The sequence below is a fragment of the Crocodylus porosus genome, unplaced genomic scaffold (genome assembly GCF_001723895.1).
Source record: "Crocodylus porosus isolate Cpor-Errol unplaced genomic scaffold, CroPor_comp1, whole genome shotgun sequence".
Taxonomy (NCBI): domain Eukaryota; kingdom Metazoa; phylum Chordata; order Crocodylia; family Crocodylidae; genus Crocodylus; species Crocodylus porosus.
In genome coordinates this window covers 20903916-20924054 of record NW_017728914.1, presented here as the reverse complement: position 1 = coordinate 20924054, position 20139 = coordinate 20903916, and the positions used below count along the sequence as shown (strand labels likewise).

The 20139-nt window shown below is 47.6% G+C and overlaps 1 long non-coding RNA gene across 2 annotated transcripts in view; it reads left to right on the top strand.

The window, feature by feature from the left end:
- The first annotated feature begins 1258 nt into the window (after window positions 1-1258).
- The window catches only part of LOC109310021, a 21754-nt gene continuing 2873 nt past the window's right edge, over window positions 1259-20139 (top strand). The window contains exons 1-2 of one of the 2 annotated variants that reach the window (XR_002101117.1): window positions 1259-1756; window positions 9433-10246. This is a non-coding gene — a long non-coding RNA (uncharacterized LOC109310021). Of the gene's footprint in view, window positions 1757-9432; window positions 10247-20139 lie in introns of those variants that run through there. The other variant, XR_002101118.1, reaches the window with a different exon arrangement.

The following is a 20139-nucleotide window of genomic DNA, read 5'->3' as shown; positions in this document are numbered from 1 at the left end:
CACAACCTTATGGATGCACTTAGTACCTTGCGTGGAGGGTCCGGGGTGGCGGGGGGTGTGACAAAGGCTGCCACTCCACGCAGAATTTCCACGGGAACTGGGAAGATGGAAGAAGCCTCCCTAGTTGCAACACAGAATATCAAAGCCTTTTTTGCTTTGATTAGGGCGAGTACAGGTATTTCTTAATTCTAGTTAACAGCATCTAAAGATCCCCAGCCCAGACTAGGTCTCCTGTGCCAGAATCACTGCCAGGCTTACAGCCAGACACTGCCAGGCCACCAGCCAGATGCACAACGCGAAAGGTCTGCATTTGGCTCTCACCCCTTCAGCAGTCTGACTAAGAACAGCAAGCGAGAACTGGAAGTAAATCTCTGTGGCCGTCCCACATCAGTCCTACCGTCCCGCAGGAAGGCTCTGACAGACAGCCATCTCACAAGCAGTTCCTACCCATCCTACACAGCAAGAGTTGGAAGGCTCCTCTCCTTCATGACTAGTCCCAAACTGAGATGACTTCTTGGAGTGGAAAGGGGCCATTGTGTTTCCCCAGGGGAGCACTAGTTTTGAACCTTTGACCTGCACGAGCACATCCTGTTTTCTCTTGTTGTCCCCCGTAATTTATTGGTGTTTTTAAGGTGCTGGTTGCCCTACCCAGTGGCAGCCCCTACCCCTCGCAGTTTTAGACTTTTTAACTTTTTAAGCTTTTAAGCTTCTTAGCCCTTGATAAACCGTGAAAACATTGGCAGTGCCAAGCATCTTCAGATCCCCGTCCACTACTTTTGCTGATGTCATCTGATGCTGGTCGTCCCTCGCCACAGCAGCGACAGCAGCAGCAACAGAAGTGACCAGCCGGACCCACCCCGTCGGGAGTTTTACCATCGGATCCATCTCCACACCCCATCAGGGGTGCAGGGTCCATGTGAACCGCCGGCCGCCATCCGCAGGCAGCCCACAGTGACTAGCAGACATCACTGCATAAACAGAGGACATCAAATAGTCCCAAACTGAGATGGGCTTTCCCGTTTAACCTCTCCTTCCAAGCGTGATGATACCTACTGCAGGTGTAGAGGGGGGGACACTGACTGAGCCTACAGCAAGGGGGAGGGCTGACTGAGCCCACAGCACAGGGTTCATACACTCCATCATAACCCCACTGCCGTCATGCAGGATGAAACAGGCAACTGCAGTCATGCAGGATGAAACTTCTAGACTAAATGAATACATGGAACAAAATGGGAGTGAGACATGTTATCCCCATTTTAGAGGCAGGACACAGACTTTGGAAGAGTCAGGGTCCAAAGACATCTCCTATATGCTTGCCTACTATCATACAAGAACTGAAAACGGCTCTCCAGTCCAGTTAGATGACCCCAGAACCATCCTTACTCTCAATGGCTTCCATCTCCATACTTGCCTCATTTTGCTGGCATGGAAAGGTAAAGAACCTGCAAGACACCTACTCTGCTGAGGCATCCTGCACCACAAGGAGGAGAGCTGAAAAGGAAGAAAGGAGATTCCACCATTTCTCTATGCATCTATCTGTCCCAGAAACCAGCACAACATGCGAGGTGCAGATGACCCCTGAAATCACTCCTGAATAGAACTTCCCCTTTTCATATTTCCCAACTAGATAACTGCAGCTAACACTTCTAAGAAAGCACGGGACACGGCCCAGCCACAGCCTCAGCTGAGGAGCTTTGACTTCTGTTCCTATGTGTGTACAACGTCCATCCGTTCCAGTTCTGTGGAGTCAGAGGAGGTGAGGATTCATTCCGGACACAACTCTGCTCCCAGAAAACATCCATGCTGTGTCCTTATAGAGCGACAATGAGAGGGCTGGGTACAGAGACTTGTTTGTTTTATCACTCTATATTCCCCCTGCACTCCTGAGTAACAGAAACAGGTATTTCCCATCACAAAGTGTCGCACTGCCCCTTTCCTGGCTGTCTCAAACACAGCCTTATTATTCCTTGCACAAAGTGCTGGGAGAACTTGTTTTATTTTTTCCTAGGAGGATTTTAAGTTGTACTGGGGAGGTAGGGAGGGGGGAGGTAATGGGGGAGAAGGGGTCAGTCATCCACTCCCTTTGGTTTGTTTTGTCAGGACAGAAGAAGCAGTGACATTTCAACGCAGTACATTCCTTGACTGCTCTTTCAGAGGAAATTAAGGTTGTATCACGCTGTGTTTCCTTAGCAAGCCCTTCCCAAGCTCCAGGCATCACAAAAATCAGTTCCCACAAAAACATATGCCACCGACTGCATCATAGTATGACCAGGCAAAATAAATCATACACTTAAATACAGGAGGCCAGATTCAAGGGGCCTTTCACCAATTATACTCAATCCTGATCTGCTCAAGCAAGATCTGCTAAAAGAGATTCATTGCCTTTCACCTTCAGATGGCTATGAAGCCACATGGACTCAGTGATGCAATGTATCAGCAGCATATGTACACATATGCACAACTGCTTATAGATAAACATAGTCTTCAAACACATACATGTGCAAATATGAGCACTAAGGGGAATTTACTCCTTCCTTGGAGCTACAGGTAAAAAGAGCTTTTAAGGCCATCCAGATTCATTTTCTGGCCAGTCTAATCTCAAAGCTTCCTAAGGGTTGGGGTATTCCTCTGGGAAATGATTCCATTGCCTAAGGGATCTCATTGTTGGGATACTTTACATCAGCAGCAGCACCACTAAGGTCTTACAGGTGGGGTAAAGTGGCATCTAAGAGCCGCTGTTCATCCAGTTTTGATTTGAGGCTTCCTATTGTTTTTTTAAATGTAAATACAGGCACATTTTGCCACCCACAACAAAAGCCTTTGCAAATCAGAACTATGTGGGCAAAGGCTCTGGTGGGCAGTGTGTGTGCGTGATGTGTGTGCACACACGTATCCACATACAATGGGGCCAAAGTAGAAGAGTCAGCAAGAGAGGGTAAAAACAGAGACTTCACTTGAAGTGGCTCTGATTGATCTAAGTCAAAACTTGTGCAAAGAGGTGTGCCACTCCCAAATAGTTTATCCTTGGAATAAAAGGCAATTAATTTGACTCCAGGAAAAAGCGTTAACCCGCATACTTCATAGGTACTTAAAGTGGGACAATGGACTCATGTAAGTCTGGATACCTGTTTGTAGGATACCAGGATTACAAGCCAGAGAAGTTCCACCTCTGTTTTTACCAATAATAGGTCTTTGCCTTTTACTGCACCACAGTTCCCAGCATACTACAGCCAGGGAGGCATACAAACTGCCATAGGTTTCTATAGCCACAAAAATCTACATGAGATCCATTCATACACATCCCTACTGATATGCACACACAGACATGGACAGGCCCATATGTAAAAGAAAGACTGCCCCAGCATCATCAGGAACAGGAGTTGCAGTATCTTGAATTATTACTACCACTATGGGAGCAGACAGAACTGCTCCCCACTGTAACTCATAGCACTTTTCAGGAAGCACTATGAGTTGTAACGATACCCCGGACCCAACAGAATGCACTTCATTTTTGAGCATGCTCATCTTAACCTTCATGCAGTAAGGGATCAGATTTTCATAGGATTGGGCCCTTTTCAGGTGGTCTGCAGCCAGGCATTTCTGTTTGGTCATGGCTGTAGATCACTTTCTGGGGCCAGATGAGGTGAAAATTGTCACTTCTGTCTGAGCCCTATGTTTCTATCACCTCATCCCTCTCCTCACTCACCTGCATTCAGGAAACCCCCACCATTGGTCTTTTTTGTTCCCCTCAAGCAGCCACAGGCACGGTTCTACCTTCACCCACCCAGCTTTGCCTTGCTCTAAACCCCTTCCCCCACACCGAAGCATACAGGCTAGATATATCACAAGAGGAGAGACGGACCAACCTCGCACTGGGATTGATTTCAACTGTCATCACTCTCTTGAGCCCTTGGCCCTATATATAGCAATGATGTCTCTGGCTGAGTTTACTGGGAATCTTTATTATTGTTTACAATGGCATGAAACCAAAGGAGAGTGTAAATGGCACATGGTCCCTTCCTCCCCCGCAGGAGGAAAGGGCAGCAGCTTGTTGTCTAAGTGAAAATAAAGACAGAGGCTTCTCGTTAGGGTCCTCCAACAAGGAACCCTGGGAGGGAGGAGGTCAGTGTTACCTTGGCCTTCAGGTGGCTTGTTTACCAGTGTGACATGGAGATACCAGTCAGATGTCAGGAAAATGCTAATGACTGGGAGCAGCAGCTCCTGTCAGACTGCATCAGTCCTTGGCTCCCAATTCTGCAGCACAATGGCATATGAATGACTCAGTCATTCTGATAGCAATTCAATAGGCAAATGTCAGCTCCCTTTGATTAAACATTACTTTGGAGCAGTTTCAAGGCAGTTAAAGGCACATCAGCTTCTCTCTCTCACCCTGCTCCCTCTCACTTATCCAGACAACCAATCCAGGAGAGCTAACCGTTTATTTTACAACCATCAGAGCCAATTTTTCAAAGTAATTTGAACTCCTGCAGCATTTCAACACATGTCCAACTTCAGCAGGAGTGCAGCTGGAAAAGAACTGCAGAAAAATCCCCTTGTTCCTGAGGTCTCAATTATGCTCTCATGTCTACCTTGTTATATCCCAGCTGTCCCTTTGCACAGTTACATTGCAGTTCAGTTTTGCAGTATAGATGGAATGAAGCCATGTTAAAACTGCATTTCCACACAGATACTTCTGCAGTTATATGGACCAGGTACAGACATTACACTTTTACTGGTATAAGTGATCGGAAACCAGTCTTTACCAGTAACAGACAGAAATGTGGCACACAAAACTGGTCTATGCCCATAACAGAACAGAAGTTCAGCACACATAGACTAATTTTAAAATGGCAGAACTCAGTCTAAGATTTGCACCCCCCACCAAAGGGCAAACACATGCTCTATTCACTACCAGTCTGAACTATACCGCTACAGAAAACCACATACTTTAGGGTGCTGACAGACATGTAGCTCCCTGCTGCAACTAACGGTGCTTTACAGGAAGCGTCATGAGTTACAGCGTTCCCCACAACCTAACAGACGTTCACTGTTGGACCCAAGGGGTTGGGGGACTGATCTCCAGATTGGAGTGGCTGTGTGTCTGCAGCTGCTGTCCCCTAGCCCTGCCTCCCCTTCCTCCCAGCTCCAGTGCTGTCATCAGAATGGGACTGGGGGGCACTCCAATCCACCTGGCCCACCCTCAAGTGCAGGGTGGGCAAATCCCAGACTGAACTCCCTCCCCTCCCTTCTCCCCCTCCCAGCACATGTTGACAGACATTAATGAAGGTGCTCCCCATTAGAGCACCTTCATCTGAACCCTCATGCAATCAAGCACTTTTAAAGCACTCTGCAGCCGTGCCCTTCTTTAAGGGCATGGTTTTAGAGTGCTTTCAAGTGGTCGACTGCAACAAACGTAACTTCTGTTTGTGCCCAGATCAATTCTGCCTCCGTTTTTTTCAGTGGCATTTCCATACCATGATAACAGGCCAGGCAGATACACAGTACAGTTTAACAGTACAGTTAAAACACAGTTCACTCCCTTTTACAACACAGAGCTAACCCAGATTTTAGCTAGGTCAGCTTCTGGCCTTTAACCTGGTCCCTTCACCTCATCATTTTTTTCTCAGCAAATATTTAAGTGAGCTGCTTCTCCTGATTTGTATCTCTGACACAAATGCAAAAATCGTCTCTGAAGGATGAAGGCAATAGGCTCCTGAACATACACGTGCTTATATCTTTGCCTTCAGTCAGTTGTGAAATAAGCTTCTCAGCGCTGCATCTGTAATGGGGACTGCAGTGCAGATGGCTAAAGCACAATCAGGACTGCGTCCCCACTGGTAGATGTGCATAACAGAGGTAGAGGGGCTCATGGAAGCATAACAGACTGATTGCAAGCAGGAAGGACAAGAGAATCACTTTCCAGTTTCACCTACGTACGAGGACTTTTGGTGTAACAGCTGATGCTGAGTCCAGAAGATTCTGGGTGAAATGCTGGTCCCAGTGGCATTATAGATGGGGTCAGGATTTTACCCTGTGTTGTTTCTGGGCTGTTTGGGGAAATAACAGCTTCTTCACAGCTTGGGAAACTCAAAGAGAAAGGAGGCTTCAAGTCCCTGTCATTGCGAGAGGGTTACCTGGATGAAACAAGTATCCTGTATCCTAAAGATCAAGTATGTGGCAACAAACTGGCCATGTATATACACAGCACATTTCCAGCGCAGGAAGTTGGGCATGTTCACTAATAAAAGATCTGTCTGCCAGCTGGGTTAAGTGAAATCAAGCTCCATCTCTTGGCTCTGTGGCTAAGGGATGCTGTAATTTTCAGGCAGAGGTCTCAGCTTTGCTTCTGCTGGAGGTGTGCAAAGAATTAATGGAGATGTGTGTGTGTGCATGCACTCACAAGAAGCTCTAAGCAACAGTCCTACTCACCTCTGGGCCTGTGAAGCTCAAGTCCTTAGCAGCTCTCTGCAACTGCCATTTAAGTACACAGAGCCCCTTTGCAAAAATCACCAGGCCAGTATGTTGTTTCCAATATTCCTAGTGAATCTTTCTTGATGCCTGGTTTGCTTTATTAGATGAACCTGCTCAAAGGGATTTGTGTGCATGCTCAGCTTGATTTGTGAACTCCAACAGGAGGGCCAGCCAGTAAAATTAATGAGGTTCTAGGCAAATGATCGTACAGGCAGACCTGCATACATAAAGCATTAATGGACTGTCCAATTAACAAAGGCCATGTGCACAATTAAGCATACAGGCACTGCTACTTATACATACACAATCCCACAAGGCAGAGACCAAGCGAGGACACGTTTGCAAGTGCAGTTTTGGATGCACAAGGGAGGACATAACCCATCTCATAGCCAATTTGGAGCCAGCAGAAAAAAAATGTGTAGCACAGTTCTGTGAGGGGTGACAAAGCTCTTCCAAATTGTTTAGCAGAAAGTAATGTGATGATGGGCAATGTACAGGGATTTATAGACCTCTTTAAATTCATCCTCAGAGAAGAGTGACTGAAGGTCACAGAGGCCTTGAAAGTATTTAACAAGAGCTCTGCCTTTTCACCATTTGGAATAAAATGGTGATTTTACATTAGTAGTTGGGAGTTCAGGCCGAGGAAGAGGAGCTGAGAGACTTCAGTCTTTTCTACAGTCGAGCAATGGGTAGCCAGGACACCCAACAAAGCGCTTGGTGCAAGTCTGCACCGGTCCCACCTCTCTCACCAGATTGTTGCCAAAAAATAAGCCCTGCCTACTTGCTCCTATTTCAAACCCAGAAATGTGGTGGTGGGGACACTCCAGGGCTGCTCCATGACAGACAGATCTCCAGAACAGCAATGGCAGGCCCCCATCTCACCACCATCCTTTCCACTCCAGAAATATCAATAGGAGCAGGTGAGACGTGTTCATTTCTTGGCAGCCAGCCTAGACCCAACCTCTGAACCTTTGCCACCAACCCAACATGAGCTCAGGTCCAACAAAAGCATCTTGTTGCTGGGGTCATCTGATCCCAGCAGTCTTTCCTGCTCAAGTGCAGGGGGCTGGACCTGATGATCTGTAAGGTCCTCTCCAGCCCCAAACAACTATGAAACTGTGAAAGGACACACCTGGCTGACTGGAACCCTGGTGTTTGAACATGAAGGCAGGAAAAAGTAGAAAATCTGAGAAATCAGAAGACACTGCTTACTAACAAGAAGGCAGTATGGAGGCTTGGAGTGCTGCATACCAGCAGCATGTGGATGGAGGTCCAGTGAGCAGTGTTAGGAGACCACACCGCTCTGAGGCCTGGCTGTGTTACACTGCACTTTCTCCAACTACCTGAGGGCAGAAGGTTGGATTCCTGCCCATCTCTTGCACCCCATGGATTGGTGGAGGAGAATGTTCCTCGTGCCCCTTCCCCAGTAGCGAGCCTGTAGACCCCAGGGCAAAGATTCCGCTTGTAGGGTAGCAAGGTCCCTACCCCAAGGAGCTTACAAATGAACAGGGAGTAGATATCTTAACAGTGACACAAAGTACAGGGAATCTTAAGAGCCAGCAAGGGTTTGAGGAGGTCAACCTGCATTAGACAGGCCAAGGCAATCTCTCACCTTCGCACTGCACAACATTAAAAACCTGCCATCATTTCCCCGCATAGAGCCCCACCGACCCTAAGGGGGATAGAGTCATATTCTTCCCATTTCATTTGCTTGTGAATGGAGGGATGAATGAAAATTGCCCTCCCAACCCCCATTCACCCAACCTCCCCCTGGAACACAAATACTCCGGAAAAGCAGTCACTCTGAGCAGCTTTCCTGTGCCAAGGAGACCAACAAGTTTCTGGAAAGGCTGACAAGGTCTGTGTTTTGTTTCCCTGCAGTTGGAATGCCTCCAAAGACATCTCAGGTGCTGGCTAGCCTTTCCAGAACATCCCTTTAGAGTTTGCATTTTTCTTTTCCTTCCTGCATTATTTACCATGTGGTACAGACACTGCTGTTTAAAGGCACCCTCTAAAGCTATCTTGCTAAATCATCCTTTTCTAGAATAATCCCTTCAAAATCCATCTCCTTACCAATGGTTTCCAGTAGGGGGGTGTGCATGAACGTGTGTGCACACATGCATATGCATGTGTGTGTACATGTGCAGACTCCATTACACAGACACATGCATTGCCTTGCTATTGTAAGGCTGCTTATGCAAACTGGTCTGTTATTGCAGAGCTGCAGAGACTGGTTCCTAACTGGAGGTGGGCTGAGCGCTAGTTTACCGTTGCCAAGTGGTTTGTAATTACAAAAGTGCTAGGCTGCACATTTGTTTGTTATCACAGAGTGACTCCTGGTTATTGGGATGGCACACCCTGGTTTGCTGTCAAAGTATTGCTCAGCGGAGGGCCGTAGGTACTGTGTGTTGATTATTGCAGTGTTGCTTCTGGTTTCTTTCAAGGCTGTTGGAGTTGATGATTCTTACAGTAGATTGAGCATTTCAGCATTTATTTTGACAACCTTAATAGTAACAAATGTGATCTTTGCAAGCAAGTATGAGAGCCAAAGAATAAAATCTGGAGCTGGCTTCCAAAAGCCTCTTTAAAGAATCCTCTCCCCGCATACCTCTCCCCACCCTAGGATTCACTCAGTTCACAGCCTTCAACTTAAAGCTTTCTAGCAAGCCGGCACCAAATTTTGTTTCCTATTTCAAATTAACTGTCCTGCTCATACCTGAGGAGCATCTCTACAAATGCGCAGTACATTCACACAAGCGTGCCTGCATATGGGCTTCAGCAGCTTTTGGCACAGGTCAGTGGGGTTCTCTGGCTTTAAAACATAATTGCTTGACTCTCATAGTGACTCCAGTCTTCAAAAGTGGAGAAAGGAGAGAGAATTGGGTATGGTAGAGACAGCTGGGATTAGCACATTTACAACACGGGATTAAATCATTTTTCTATTTGGATTCCTATTTTCAGGCACTGCTGGAAAACTGGAAGGTTAAATGATGAACACAAACAAGAAAAGAAAGTTCAGATTAAAAAGCTCCTACACACATATATACCCCAAGAACATCACCAGCTAAGAGCTTAGGGAACAATTTACTCAGAGCCTTAATGTTTCCATAAGTAATTATGTTTGGACTTCATATGAAGGCTTGTTCTTTGACAGCTAGAGGTTTGTAAATTAGGGTCAAGCAGGTCCCTTTCTTTTAATTGCTTTCATTTCCACCTCTGTGCTGTGTCTTGCCACTTTAAATCCCTTATAGCATTCTCCATGGGCCAATTTCATCCCTGAGGTAACACCACCAAAGACAGCAAATTTGATCCTATCTGCCTGTCTTGTATAGATGCATGATAGAAACCACAGATATTTCTGCCTGTATGATTGACCTGTCACATGTATCCATGCATCCGACTGCCTGTGTGTTCTGTTTCTTAGTCATAACCCAATTTCCTGAAAAATCAAACTCTATTCTGCTCTGTGTTTCGTACATTATTGCTGTCAACAGCAGCTACTGCAGATAGTAGCGAACCAGTCTTCCTAATTCCAGAGAGATTAGTGTCCACAGTTTCAGATGGCAGCAGGATGTATGAGGGGTGATTTAATATGCAGCTGAATTTCACAAAATAGTTTGACTCTGCATGACTGAACAACTGCTTGGTTGAGACATTCAGTAACACATCACTGGATGTCAAAGATTATGCTTGTATCTGTCTACTTAGACACATAATGTACTTAAATTGTTTGTAGAATTGTGCACACTGTACAAACATGATTACCCAACCCTCATTTATTTGCAGTAGGACTCTATCATCTACAGTCTATCAATTACATTGAAAATTTCTGTGATTGTCCAAACCCTTCATCATCCAGATTTGCTCCAAGTCTCTATGGCATTTGGATAAACAAACTTTTGCATGTGTGGTATGTGTGCAGCTAAGCGTACATGGAGACAATGGGTTCTCCAAACCCCTAGGCCAGAGCCCTGGTACTAATGTGGTTAAGTAAACTGGACATAACATTTATGATGGACCTCTTCAGAAGTAGTAATCTATGAGATTGTTGGGCAGAACCCCAGTACATCTGGAGTGGTGTGCCCAGTTTTGGCCCCCAGCTATGGAAAGGATATGGACAAGTTGGAGAATGCAGCAGAGGGCAATAAAAATGGTTCGGGGGCTGAGACACATGACATACAAGGAGAGCCTGAGGGAACTGGGCTTATTTAATCTGCAGAAGAGAAGACTGAAAGGGGATTTGATAGCATCCCTTAAGTACCAGAAGGGTGGTTCCAAAGAGCATGGAGCTAGACCAGACGTGGGTAAAATACAGCCTGTGGGCCTAATCGGGCCTGCCAGGCCATTCTACCTGGCTCACAGGGCCCTAAAAAATTTAGAAAACTAATTATTATTTGTCCAGAGCTGCCTGTCTAAGCTGAAGAGGCGCCAGCAGCAGCAGGACCCAGGGGCAGCAGCAGCAAGGCCTGACCAGCTCCGCCTCACCCTCCACCCTGCCCCAACCACCCCCTCCCCCCCCGATCTCCAGCCCTCCTGGAGCTGTTTTCTGCCTCCCTCTGCCCACAAGTGCAGTCAGATAAGAACTGGGGGGAGAGAAGGACCGTCAGCAATCACCCCAGTCCGTGGTGGCCAGACTGGCTCCTCCTGTGTTCTGCAGTCCTGGCCATACAGCCGGGATCAGCGCAGTCCCAGAGCAGCAGGCAGGTGGGAAGTGGGAAGGGGAGAAGCGGCAGCAGCAGCGAGAAGGTGGGGAAATGGTGGTGGCAGTGGTGGCAAGCAGGAGGAATAGCAACAAGCAGGCAGGCAGGAGCAAGAGTTGGGCTGGAGCATGGGGCAGGAGCACAGGGTGGCAGAAGTGTAGAACCCAGGCTGGCAGGGGCTCTACGGAGCCAGACCAGCTCCCCCTGTCCCTGCTGGCACTGTAGGAGCCAGCCCAGCCCCTGCAATTCCCATCTGGCTCCGTGCAGTGCTGGCCAGGCCAGGTTGGCTCCGGCACCATGCAGTTCCTGGCTGCATGGCGGGGACCGCACAGCGCAGCAGGAACCACCGGGGAACCACATGATGCTGAAGCAGTGGATGGGCAGGCAGGGGTGGGGGGAAGCAATGGCAGGCAGGCGGCAGGAGGAAGTGGCAGGTAGATGGGCAGGGAGAACCAGCAGACATGCGAGGGAAGTGGCAGTGGTTCGTGGTGTCTTCAAGGAGACCAATACTGTGCTCCTGGTGCCAGTGCACTCGGCACTACACTACAACCACCATCCTCCAGCACCATATACAACACACAATTGCCTTGTACTACACACACCCACAACCCCTATGCACACCCCACACCTCCCTCATACACTCTACCCACCCTCCCCCTGACACACAGCCCCTCACAAACCCCATGCCCACCCACAACCCACGTATCTACACACACCCCCATGTTCCCCCACATACACACATCCCCCTATACCCACCCACACCTGCATCCCCACACACACATACCCCTTCCCCCACACCCCACATACACACATACTCACACACCCACCCACAAACCTGTAGCCACCCACCCATACCTCCCACACCTCTCCATACGCCCACCCAATATATAAAAGTAAGACTTCATTTTAAGCTATTACACAATCACCCCTATATACACTATGCAAACACATGTAAATAAGGACAAAAATATTTTTTGAAAAAAATTAATGTATGTTGTAGTAAAGGTTTGATTTTTAGAATATAATTTGTCTTTTTTCTGCTTCCAAGATGGCAACACCCTTGCTGAAAGGAGCAGTTCCAGGGGCAAAGGGGGGGATTTATGGTGGCAAAGGCCAAGGGTTCAGGGGCGGGACTTCCAGTCCCAAGAAGGCAACCAGGAGGTGGAGCACCTGTCAAGGGGCGGGGCTACCCATGTGGCCCCTGACAGCTCACCAAAACTCATTAAGCAGCCCTCCAGCCAAATTAATTGCCCACCCCTGAGCTAAAGTGTTCTCAGTAGTGACAGGTGGCAGAACAAGGAGCAATGGTCTCAAGTTGCAGCAAGGGAGGTTTTAAGTTGCATATTAGGAAAAACTCTCTCACTAGGAGGGTGGTGAAGCACTGGAATGGGTTACCTACAGAGGTTGTGGAATCTCCTTCCTTGGAGGTTTTTAAGGCGTGACTCAACAAAGCTTTGGCTGGAATGATCTAGTTGGGGATGGTCCTGCTTCAAGCAGGGGGTTGGACTAGATGACCTCCTGATGTCCCTTCCAACCCTCATTTTTTATGATCCTATGATTCTACAGAGGAACCGAGTAAGCCAAGTAAGTGTCTGGCCACATGTGATAAGGCTGGGATTATATATGTGCATACCACATGGAATTACTCTGAATTGTGATTATGACAAAAGGAAATTAATTGCCAAATATACAATCCGCACACACTGTAAATATACACACAATGAACACATGCAATTCTCACAGTAATATCAGTGCATGTTATACATGCATATCAAGTGAAAAGCAGATCCAGAGCATGTGTGTGTGTACACACACACACACACTATAAATATACACATATATAGATATTTCATACTGTTTGAATTATAAGATGCCCTGCATATGAGAAGTCAACCCCCACATTTTAGGTTCAAGAAAAACAACTTTTTCCCATAAATAAAAGTTGATAAATACTGATAGAGTCCTTGAACTGCTACTACCCTCAGAAACTCCCCCTGGTGATTCAGCCAACCAAGGAAAGGATCCAGATAGTTAAATATACTAAAAATACTACAATAAAAACTTTATTGAAAAAAATAACTGAGTTAGTATTATGAATGCATGTGAAAAATACTGCAAGTACGAAAGTCAAAACTGCAAGTATCTCTTTATAGGTTGAGTCCAGAACTGTGCTTGTGTGTGTTGAGTGAGTTTTTTACAGTTCTTCTGGTAGAATTATAAATCAGAACAATACAGTAAATATAATTTTGCTATAATGTTTTTTTTCTCCCTCCTTAAGAAAATCAGAAGCAGAGAGTTGAATGGGGATGGTAGATACTCCATTTTCCTCCCTTGTATTCCATGGCCTTTCAAATAAGGAATCAGAGCACTGGAGACTACAATAGTTCTTAGAGAGTTTAGTCCAGCACAGAATCATCTGATGAGTTGATGGCAGAAAAAATTACATTGCACAGATGTAGATATTTTAACTCCTATTTGACAATTACATAGCATCTCATCTCCATAAACACTAGAGTCCTTCACAGCACTTAAGGACAAAGTACCCTGAACAGCAGCAAGGAAACAGCAGAAATTCTGGGTAAGGACTTTGGAGCACAAATGGAACTCTTCTCCAAAAAAGGGTCACAGGGGCTAGGGACAGAAGTTACACATAAACCAGTTTAAGTGGTCAGAAACTGGCTTAAACTTGTAACAGAACTGTGCTCAGTGCACATAAACTGGTTTCAAAATGGTTGAAACTAGTTTAAGATAAACCTGGTTGAATGTCATATCAGACTTAGCTGATTTGGGTCAAACCAGTTTATAAAACTTCTGTTCCAGATCCCTTACTGACTCAAGTTAAATCACAGCTCCCCCAGCATCCCAGCATGCATTCCAGTCCTGCACTGAACTAGCCTTTCTACTCCAGAGAGCAGGGCTGGCCCTGCCCCTCTGGTCACCAGCTGGAGCAGTGTGAGCTGGCTAAGGGTGATGCAGGGGAGCCCAGCTGGGTTTGTAGCCCAGTCTGCAGGGGGAGGACAGCTCCCCAGGCAAACCCTGACTGGAGTCTGGGGCCAGAGATGGGGGTTAAACACCTCTTCTGCTGCTCAAACTTACTGCTGGCTGCAACTGTGGACTACAAATGCCAGAGGCACCTGGAAGCACGAAGAGGAAGCAATGAGCAATCCTGCAGAGTCCTGGCGTTCTGACTTTGGACTGCAAATCCCAGTCCAAAGTCAGAACACTCTGGAGGCAGCAGGGATAGAGGGGCAGACTTTGGAGGAAGCAGAAAGAGCCTGCCTCTGAGGTTACAGCACAGCTCCCTGGCAAAGTGAGCATGCAGCCAGAGAGCTGTGCTGTAGCGCCCCCAGCTCCTGGCTTGAGCCATTGCAGGCATGTGGCTGCATTTCCTGAATCAAAGGTAAATATCTTTTCACTTCTGTTTCAATTCAATCTGTGCAGCTGAGACTAATTTACAAAGACTGAATGGATTCAGCCTCAGGCTTTTTGACTATCTGTACTTAGGCTAATGGCCACAGAGAACACCATTTTACAGCTTAATCGAAAATGACACCCATTTATTGGGCAGAAAGGATGAAGAATTATAGTGATCCCACCTTGAGTCTCACTTGCAGTTTTGGTGTTCTGATCCTGAGGCTGAAGTCATCCCTCCAGAGCTACCTAAAACAAATAAAATGGGAACTGCACAGATGGTCTTGTAGGAAACAAGGAAAAGAAATTGTCCCCTGCACCTGTGACTAGAAGGGAAGTGACCACAGAACCACTCCCCTCCACTGCCCTTCTTCAGCCCGTGTGCTTTCACACCACCTAGGATGTCTATGCATACCCACGACGCAGGTGATGTCAGTTTATGGAGGCATGTAGTGGCAAGTCTACTGACTTGCCCCTGCTATAGCACCAACCTGCTCCATAGTATTGCCTGTTGGATTTCTGGCCTGCTCTTCAGGCAGGAAACATTGTACTTCGAGATGTTACTTCCCCAGACTTTTGGCAGGATCAGCCCTGAACGGGCTCACAGCCAAAAGGGAGATCCGAGCAAGCTGTAAAGCACAGGACTCCTGGGGGTTTGGGGAGAGTTTTTTGGGGGTTTTTTTAATAAAAGCTTCAGTTCATCAGAAAACAAACAGAAAAGCTGGTTTAGCCACTTCCCCCCAAAAGCAACCCAATACAAGCACTGGCCCATCCAGAGCCAAATAGTATCTCTCCCAGCTCTCAAAGCAGGTAATAAGTTGGATTTCAGTGTGGGTAAGAAGTATGATGTGACATAGACATTTCCTCAGCCTGGAGCCAAGAGGAGCAGCTAGGAGATGCTGAGAGCAATCCACCGCACCAGGAAGCCAGCAACAGCATTTCCAGGCCGTTCTGCAAGCTGGCTAGGGGGCTTGCTGTCTGTTCCATTAGCTCTTAATGAAACAGAGGGAGCCATCCACGCACATCCCATTTGAGAGGGCAACAAGATAAACTCCATTAAAATGGAAACTGCATTGCCAGGGGACAAGTTAGAAAGACATTACATTGCCTGGCAGTGATGGGTATGGAGTTCTAAAAAATAAATCATGGTGAAGCATATGCAGTCCCTGCTAGGACACCTGAAGTTTGCACATATGGTTGCTCCACTGGGAGAGGCCTTTCTGCTGCCAGCATGCAAATCAAAGAGCTTGCATCTCATTATCAAGGCTAGGGAGACATCAGTCAGGGTTGGAATGAAGTGGCTGAGATTCCCACAACACCATAACAGGGTGACAGTTTGGCAGCATCAGCAACCCTGCCAGTCTGATTGGCCTTTTTCCTTCAGGGGCTACAGTGCCAAAGCCTTCTGTGCCCCCTTTACAGGAGGATTGGGTCTGTCGCTTGCAACCACAAGTCCCAAGATTAGTTCTCCAGATGTGAACGAGTTCCTTTGGAGCCCTTCTTTCTGAGGCCACCACAATACTTTCTGATTGAAGCAATAGGGTGATAGAGGGAGGAGGTAGGGGTGTCTTTCAAGAGGGAGTAGGGAAAAGTATACTCAGGTCATGCAACAAAGCCTGACTGTTACATAGTCTGCATAATCTACACTACAGCAACTCAGAGCTTGTGTTCCCAGATGGTCACTGTTGATCAGATCCTTCAGAAGCAATAAAAGAGAGGATCTGGTTAGTGTGATACTAGACTAATGCTTCTCCCCCTTTCCTCCTATATTACCGTTACTCCCCAGTGGGCCCACTTCAGGTTCAATTAGTGACGAGCTTGTGTGCAGAGTCCCAGACTTCCTAGGGAAACCTGGAAGTGGAAAATGCTTAACTGCTAGAAGGGCGCTTTCCTCAGCCTTTATAGAATCATAAAAAATTAGGATTGGAAGGGACCTCAAGAGGTCATCTAGTCCAGTGCTTTTCAACCAGTGTGCCACGAGAATTTTGGGAAAATGCAAAGAAAGTCCTCCAGCAGCCTAGCACTAATGAATAAGCCACATCAGTGAGATATTCCCAGAAGACTCTGAGAATGTGTTGGCTGTGGGGGAGAGAGAGAACCAGCTGAGCAGAAGGAAATTCATCTACTGCGGATGTGTCAGTCGTAGGGGAGGCGCAGTTCGTGAACCTCTAAACAGCTGTGCCACAGAACTGTGCCATGGCAATGAGCTACAATGAGCTGATAAGTAAGAGGATGGGGAATGACTTAACAGGTGTTCCACAGAAAAATTTTTTAATGTAAGCATGTCTTGGGCTGGAAAAGGTTGGGAAACACTGATCTAGTCTAACCCCCTGCTCAGAGCAGGACCAACCCTAACTAGATCATTACAGCTAGCTGGGTCTTAAAAACCTCCAAGAATGGAGACTCCACCACCTCTCTGGGTAACCCGTTCCAGTGTTTTACTACCCTCCTAGGGAGAAAGTTTTGCCTAATGTCTAACCTAAACTTCCCTTGCTGCAACTTGTGACCATTGCTCCTTATTCTGCCATCAGCCATCACTAAGAATAGTCTAGCCTCATCCTCCTTGGAATCCCCCTTCAGGTAGCTGAAGGTTGCTATTACGTCTCCCCCCAGCCCCCCACCTCAGTCTCTCTTCTCCTCCCATTATTACAGCAGAAGGCCAACAATAATGTTTCCTTAGGATGGGCCCACCGTGTCTCATATATGCCAATGCAAATCTGGTGTAACTTCCCCGAAGTCAAAGAAAATATACGCTTCCTCCCATGGAAGCCACCACTTCGGTATTTGCATATACCCTGAGGCTGAGCATTTAAAAATGAGAACACTGTTTGATTTACATCAGTGCAGCTGCAACCTGAATCTGACCCAATATTTTTACCTTATTACCAGGGATCCAGGTTTTCCGTTCACCACAGAAAAATGCAGGAAGACCCAGATTTTCTCATTTTAAGGAGAAAGCCCCAGATTTTGTCCTTTAAAGGAGACAAATGTGGGAAACAGTATGTTTCCCCTTGCAAGCTGGCAGAGTTCCAGCCTGCTAGGGGCTAGAGGGAGCAGGAGGAGAGCGATCAGCAGGGATCCTGATTTTCTGTTTAAAAATCACAAGTTCTCTGATAAAATTTTTGCAAATTCTCTGATTTAAAACCTCAAAATCCACATTTTTCCATGATTAAAATGAAATGCTACTAGTTGTACAGGTATCAGTTGAACAGCGTTTTAGTGATATATTTACAACTTGAAAGCAATTTGAAAGCCTACCAGTGTCTCAATCACTAGAATAAAATAAATTCTAAACACCTATAAATTCTGGCATTTGATTTCGGGCTTTTTATCATGGAAAATCAAAGCTCCCCTTGCCCCCTTTGCTCACTCCTTTGTGGCACTGACTAGCCCTGATATGCTGGTGCCCTGCCCATGCCATTGCCTCTCACTCCCAATCCACCACCCCCTGGGTCCTGCTGGTGCCCCTCACTCCCCACCCACAGCCCCCTGTCCCTCCAGCCCTGCCAGAGAGGGGATCCCCAACTGCCAAGGCTGAGGCCAGGGACCCAGGTGGCACGACTGGAGCGGCAACTGTGGTGGGGGCGGATGCAGGCTGTCCGCTGCAGGCTTGGGGCTCCCCACCCTGCTGCCTTCCCACCAGGGACTCTGTGGCCCAGTGGGCAGGACCCAGTGCAGCAGGTCAAAGTGGGGCAGGGAAGCTCAGTGCCACCGCTGGGAGCCCTGCACTGTCGTGGCAGCAGCGGGGGGCACAACTCCACACTGCCACACCTGCTGATGCTGGGTGGGCAGGGGTGCCCCATCATGGCCGTGTAGGGCTCCTGGCAGTGGTACCAAACCTTCCCCTCTCCCCCTAGCTGCACTCCTGGTTGCCACGTTCACATGTGTGCATGCACATGCCCATGGTGCCCCCCTGCCTGATTGGGGCTGGGTTGATTCAGCCCAGACCTGTCCCAGGTGCTGTCTGTAGGATGGGATGGGGGAGAAGGGAGAGGAAGGAGCTCCCTCTCCTCCCTTTTCTCCCTCCTCCCATCCTGCAACCACCACTGGGACTGGGGAGAGAGCCTGCAGACACACAGCTCCTCCTGGATTGGATCCAAAGTGAGTTTGATCTGCCACCCTCCCTGAACCAACTGTGAACATCTGTTGGGTTGTGTGGGGTGGGGGTTGCCGTAACTCATGGCATTTTCTGTGAAGCGCCATGAGTTACAGTGGGGAACTGCATGTCTGTCAGCACCCGCTGTGTGATTGGGAAACATTGGTGCCCAAAAGGACACTGTTCAGCAGCCTCAGTGCCCACTGACACTCAGGAAGAGTCAAGTGCATTCTGCACCAAGACAGATTGGACCCATTGGGTTTATAGCATCTGTCTACACACCCTGCATCTCAAGAGTTTTCCAGGTCAGGCCCAGCATGCCAGATCAGGGGGTCAGAAAGAGAGAAAACAGTGATGTAAAGTTATGACATGGGGCTTCCAACTGTAGGGTTAATACAGGAGAGGAGGATATTTAGAGGGAGAAGCCAGGAAGAGAAAGGAGATGAGATCTGAAAAGAACTAGAGAGTTGACGAGATGGAGAGATACGGTGGGGGGTGGGAATGTTTTGTGAAATGGATTAAGCTAGAGGAGCAGAAAGCATTAGAAGCAAAGGCTTGGGGCAGAGGGAGGGCACTCAAGGACACTGCAGCAGAACTTCCCAGCGCTGTAAGTCTGCGCTGAACTGTCTGTTCCTAGCTGCCTGTTTTCGATGGGGTTCTGGGGGGTGCCGCCTCTTGGCAGCTTGCCAGCTGGAACAAGGTTATAACTCTGCAGTGCTTATGTTGCAGCACAGTGATGGCCCGGGCACAGGGTGACGCAGCACGCTCGTGGGGGACAGAATATTGCTTTTCAGCCTCTAGCTCCCCTAGCAGCCCACAAGCTGGGCTACCGGGTGACAACTCAAATTGTAAGGAACTCTGAAGCTTTTCTTTGCAAGGGGTCAAATCAATGGTCCCCTTGGCTCTGGTCCAATGTTCTTCAATTCTGCCTCCTCTCCTGACACTGCCCTGAAATGGACTTTGAACCCAGTCTGTACATAAGACCTCAAATCAAATCTCAAGCCAAGCTGAGAAATGTCATAGGCTTTGACCACAATGATCCTGGAATCTTTCCTTCACTGGAAAAGTTAACAGACATCAGGAGACCTTCCCACGGCACAGAGCGCACAGCCAGCGTTTGCGAGTGCAGTGTACACACACACACACACAGTGTGAGTGCAAACAGTGCATGTGCCCGTGTTTGTGCTGTGTATGCATATAGTTAACAAAGGTAGTTTGTATTTTCTTCCCAGGGCTGGGGACGAGATAGGTCAGAGGAGAGGAGAAAGATGGTGAGACACATGCACAGGGGTTTGTGGCAGAGGCAGAACTGGGCTCTGGCTAGTGCACAATCCTGTAAAGTCATAGATTCATAGATTCATAGATACTAGGGTTGGAAGGGACCTCAATAGATCATCGAGTCCGACCCCCTGCATAAGCAGGAAAGAGTGCTGGGCCTACATTACCCCAGCTAGATACACA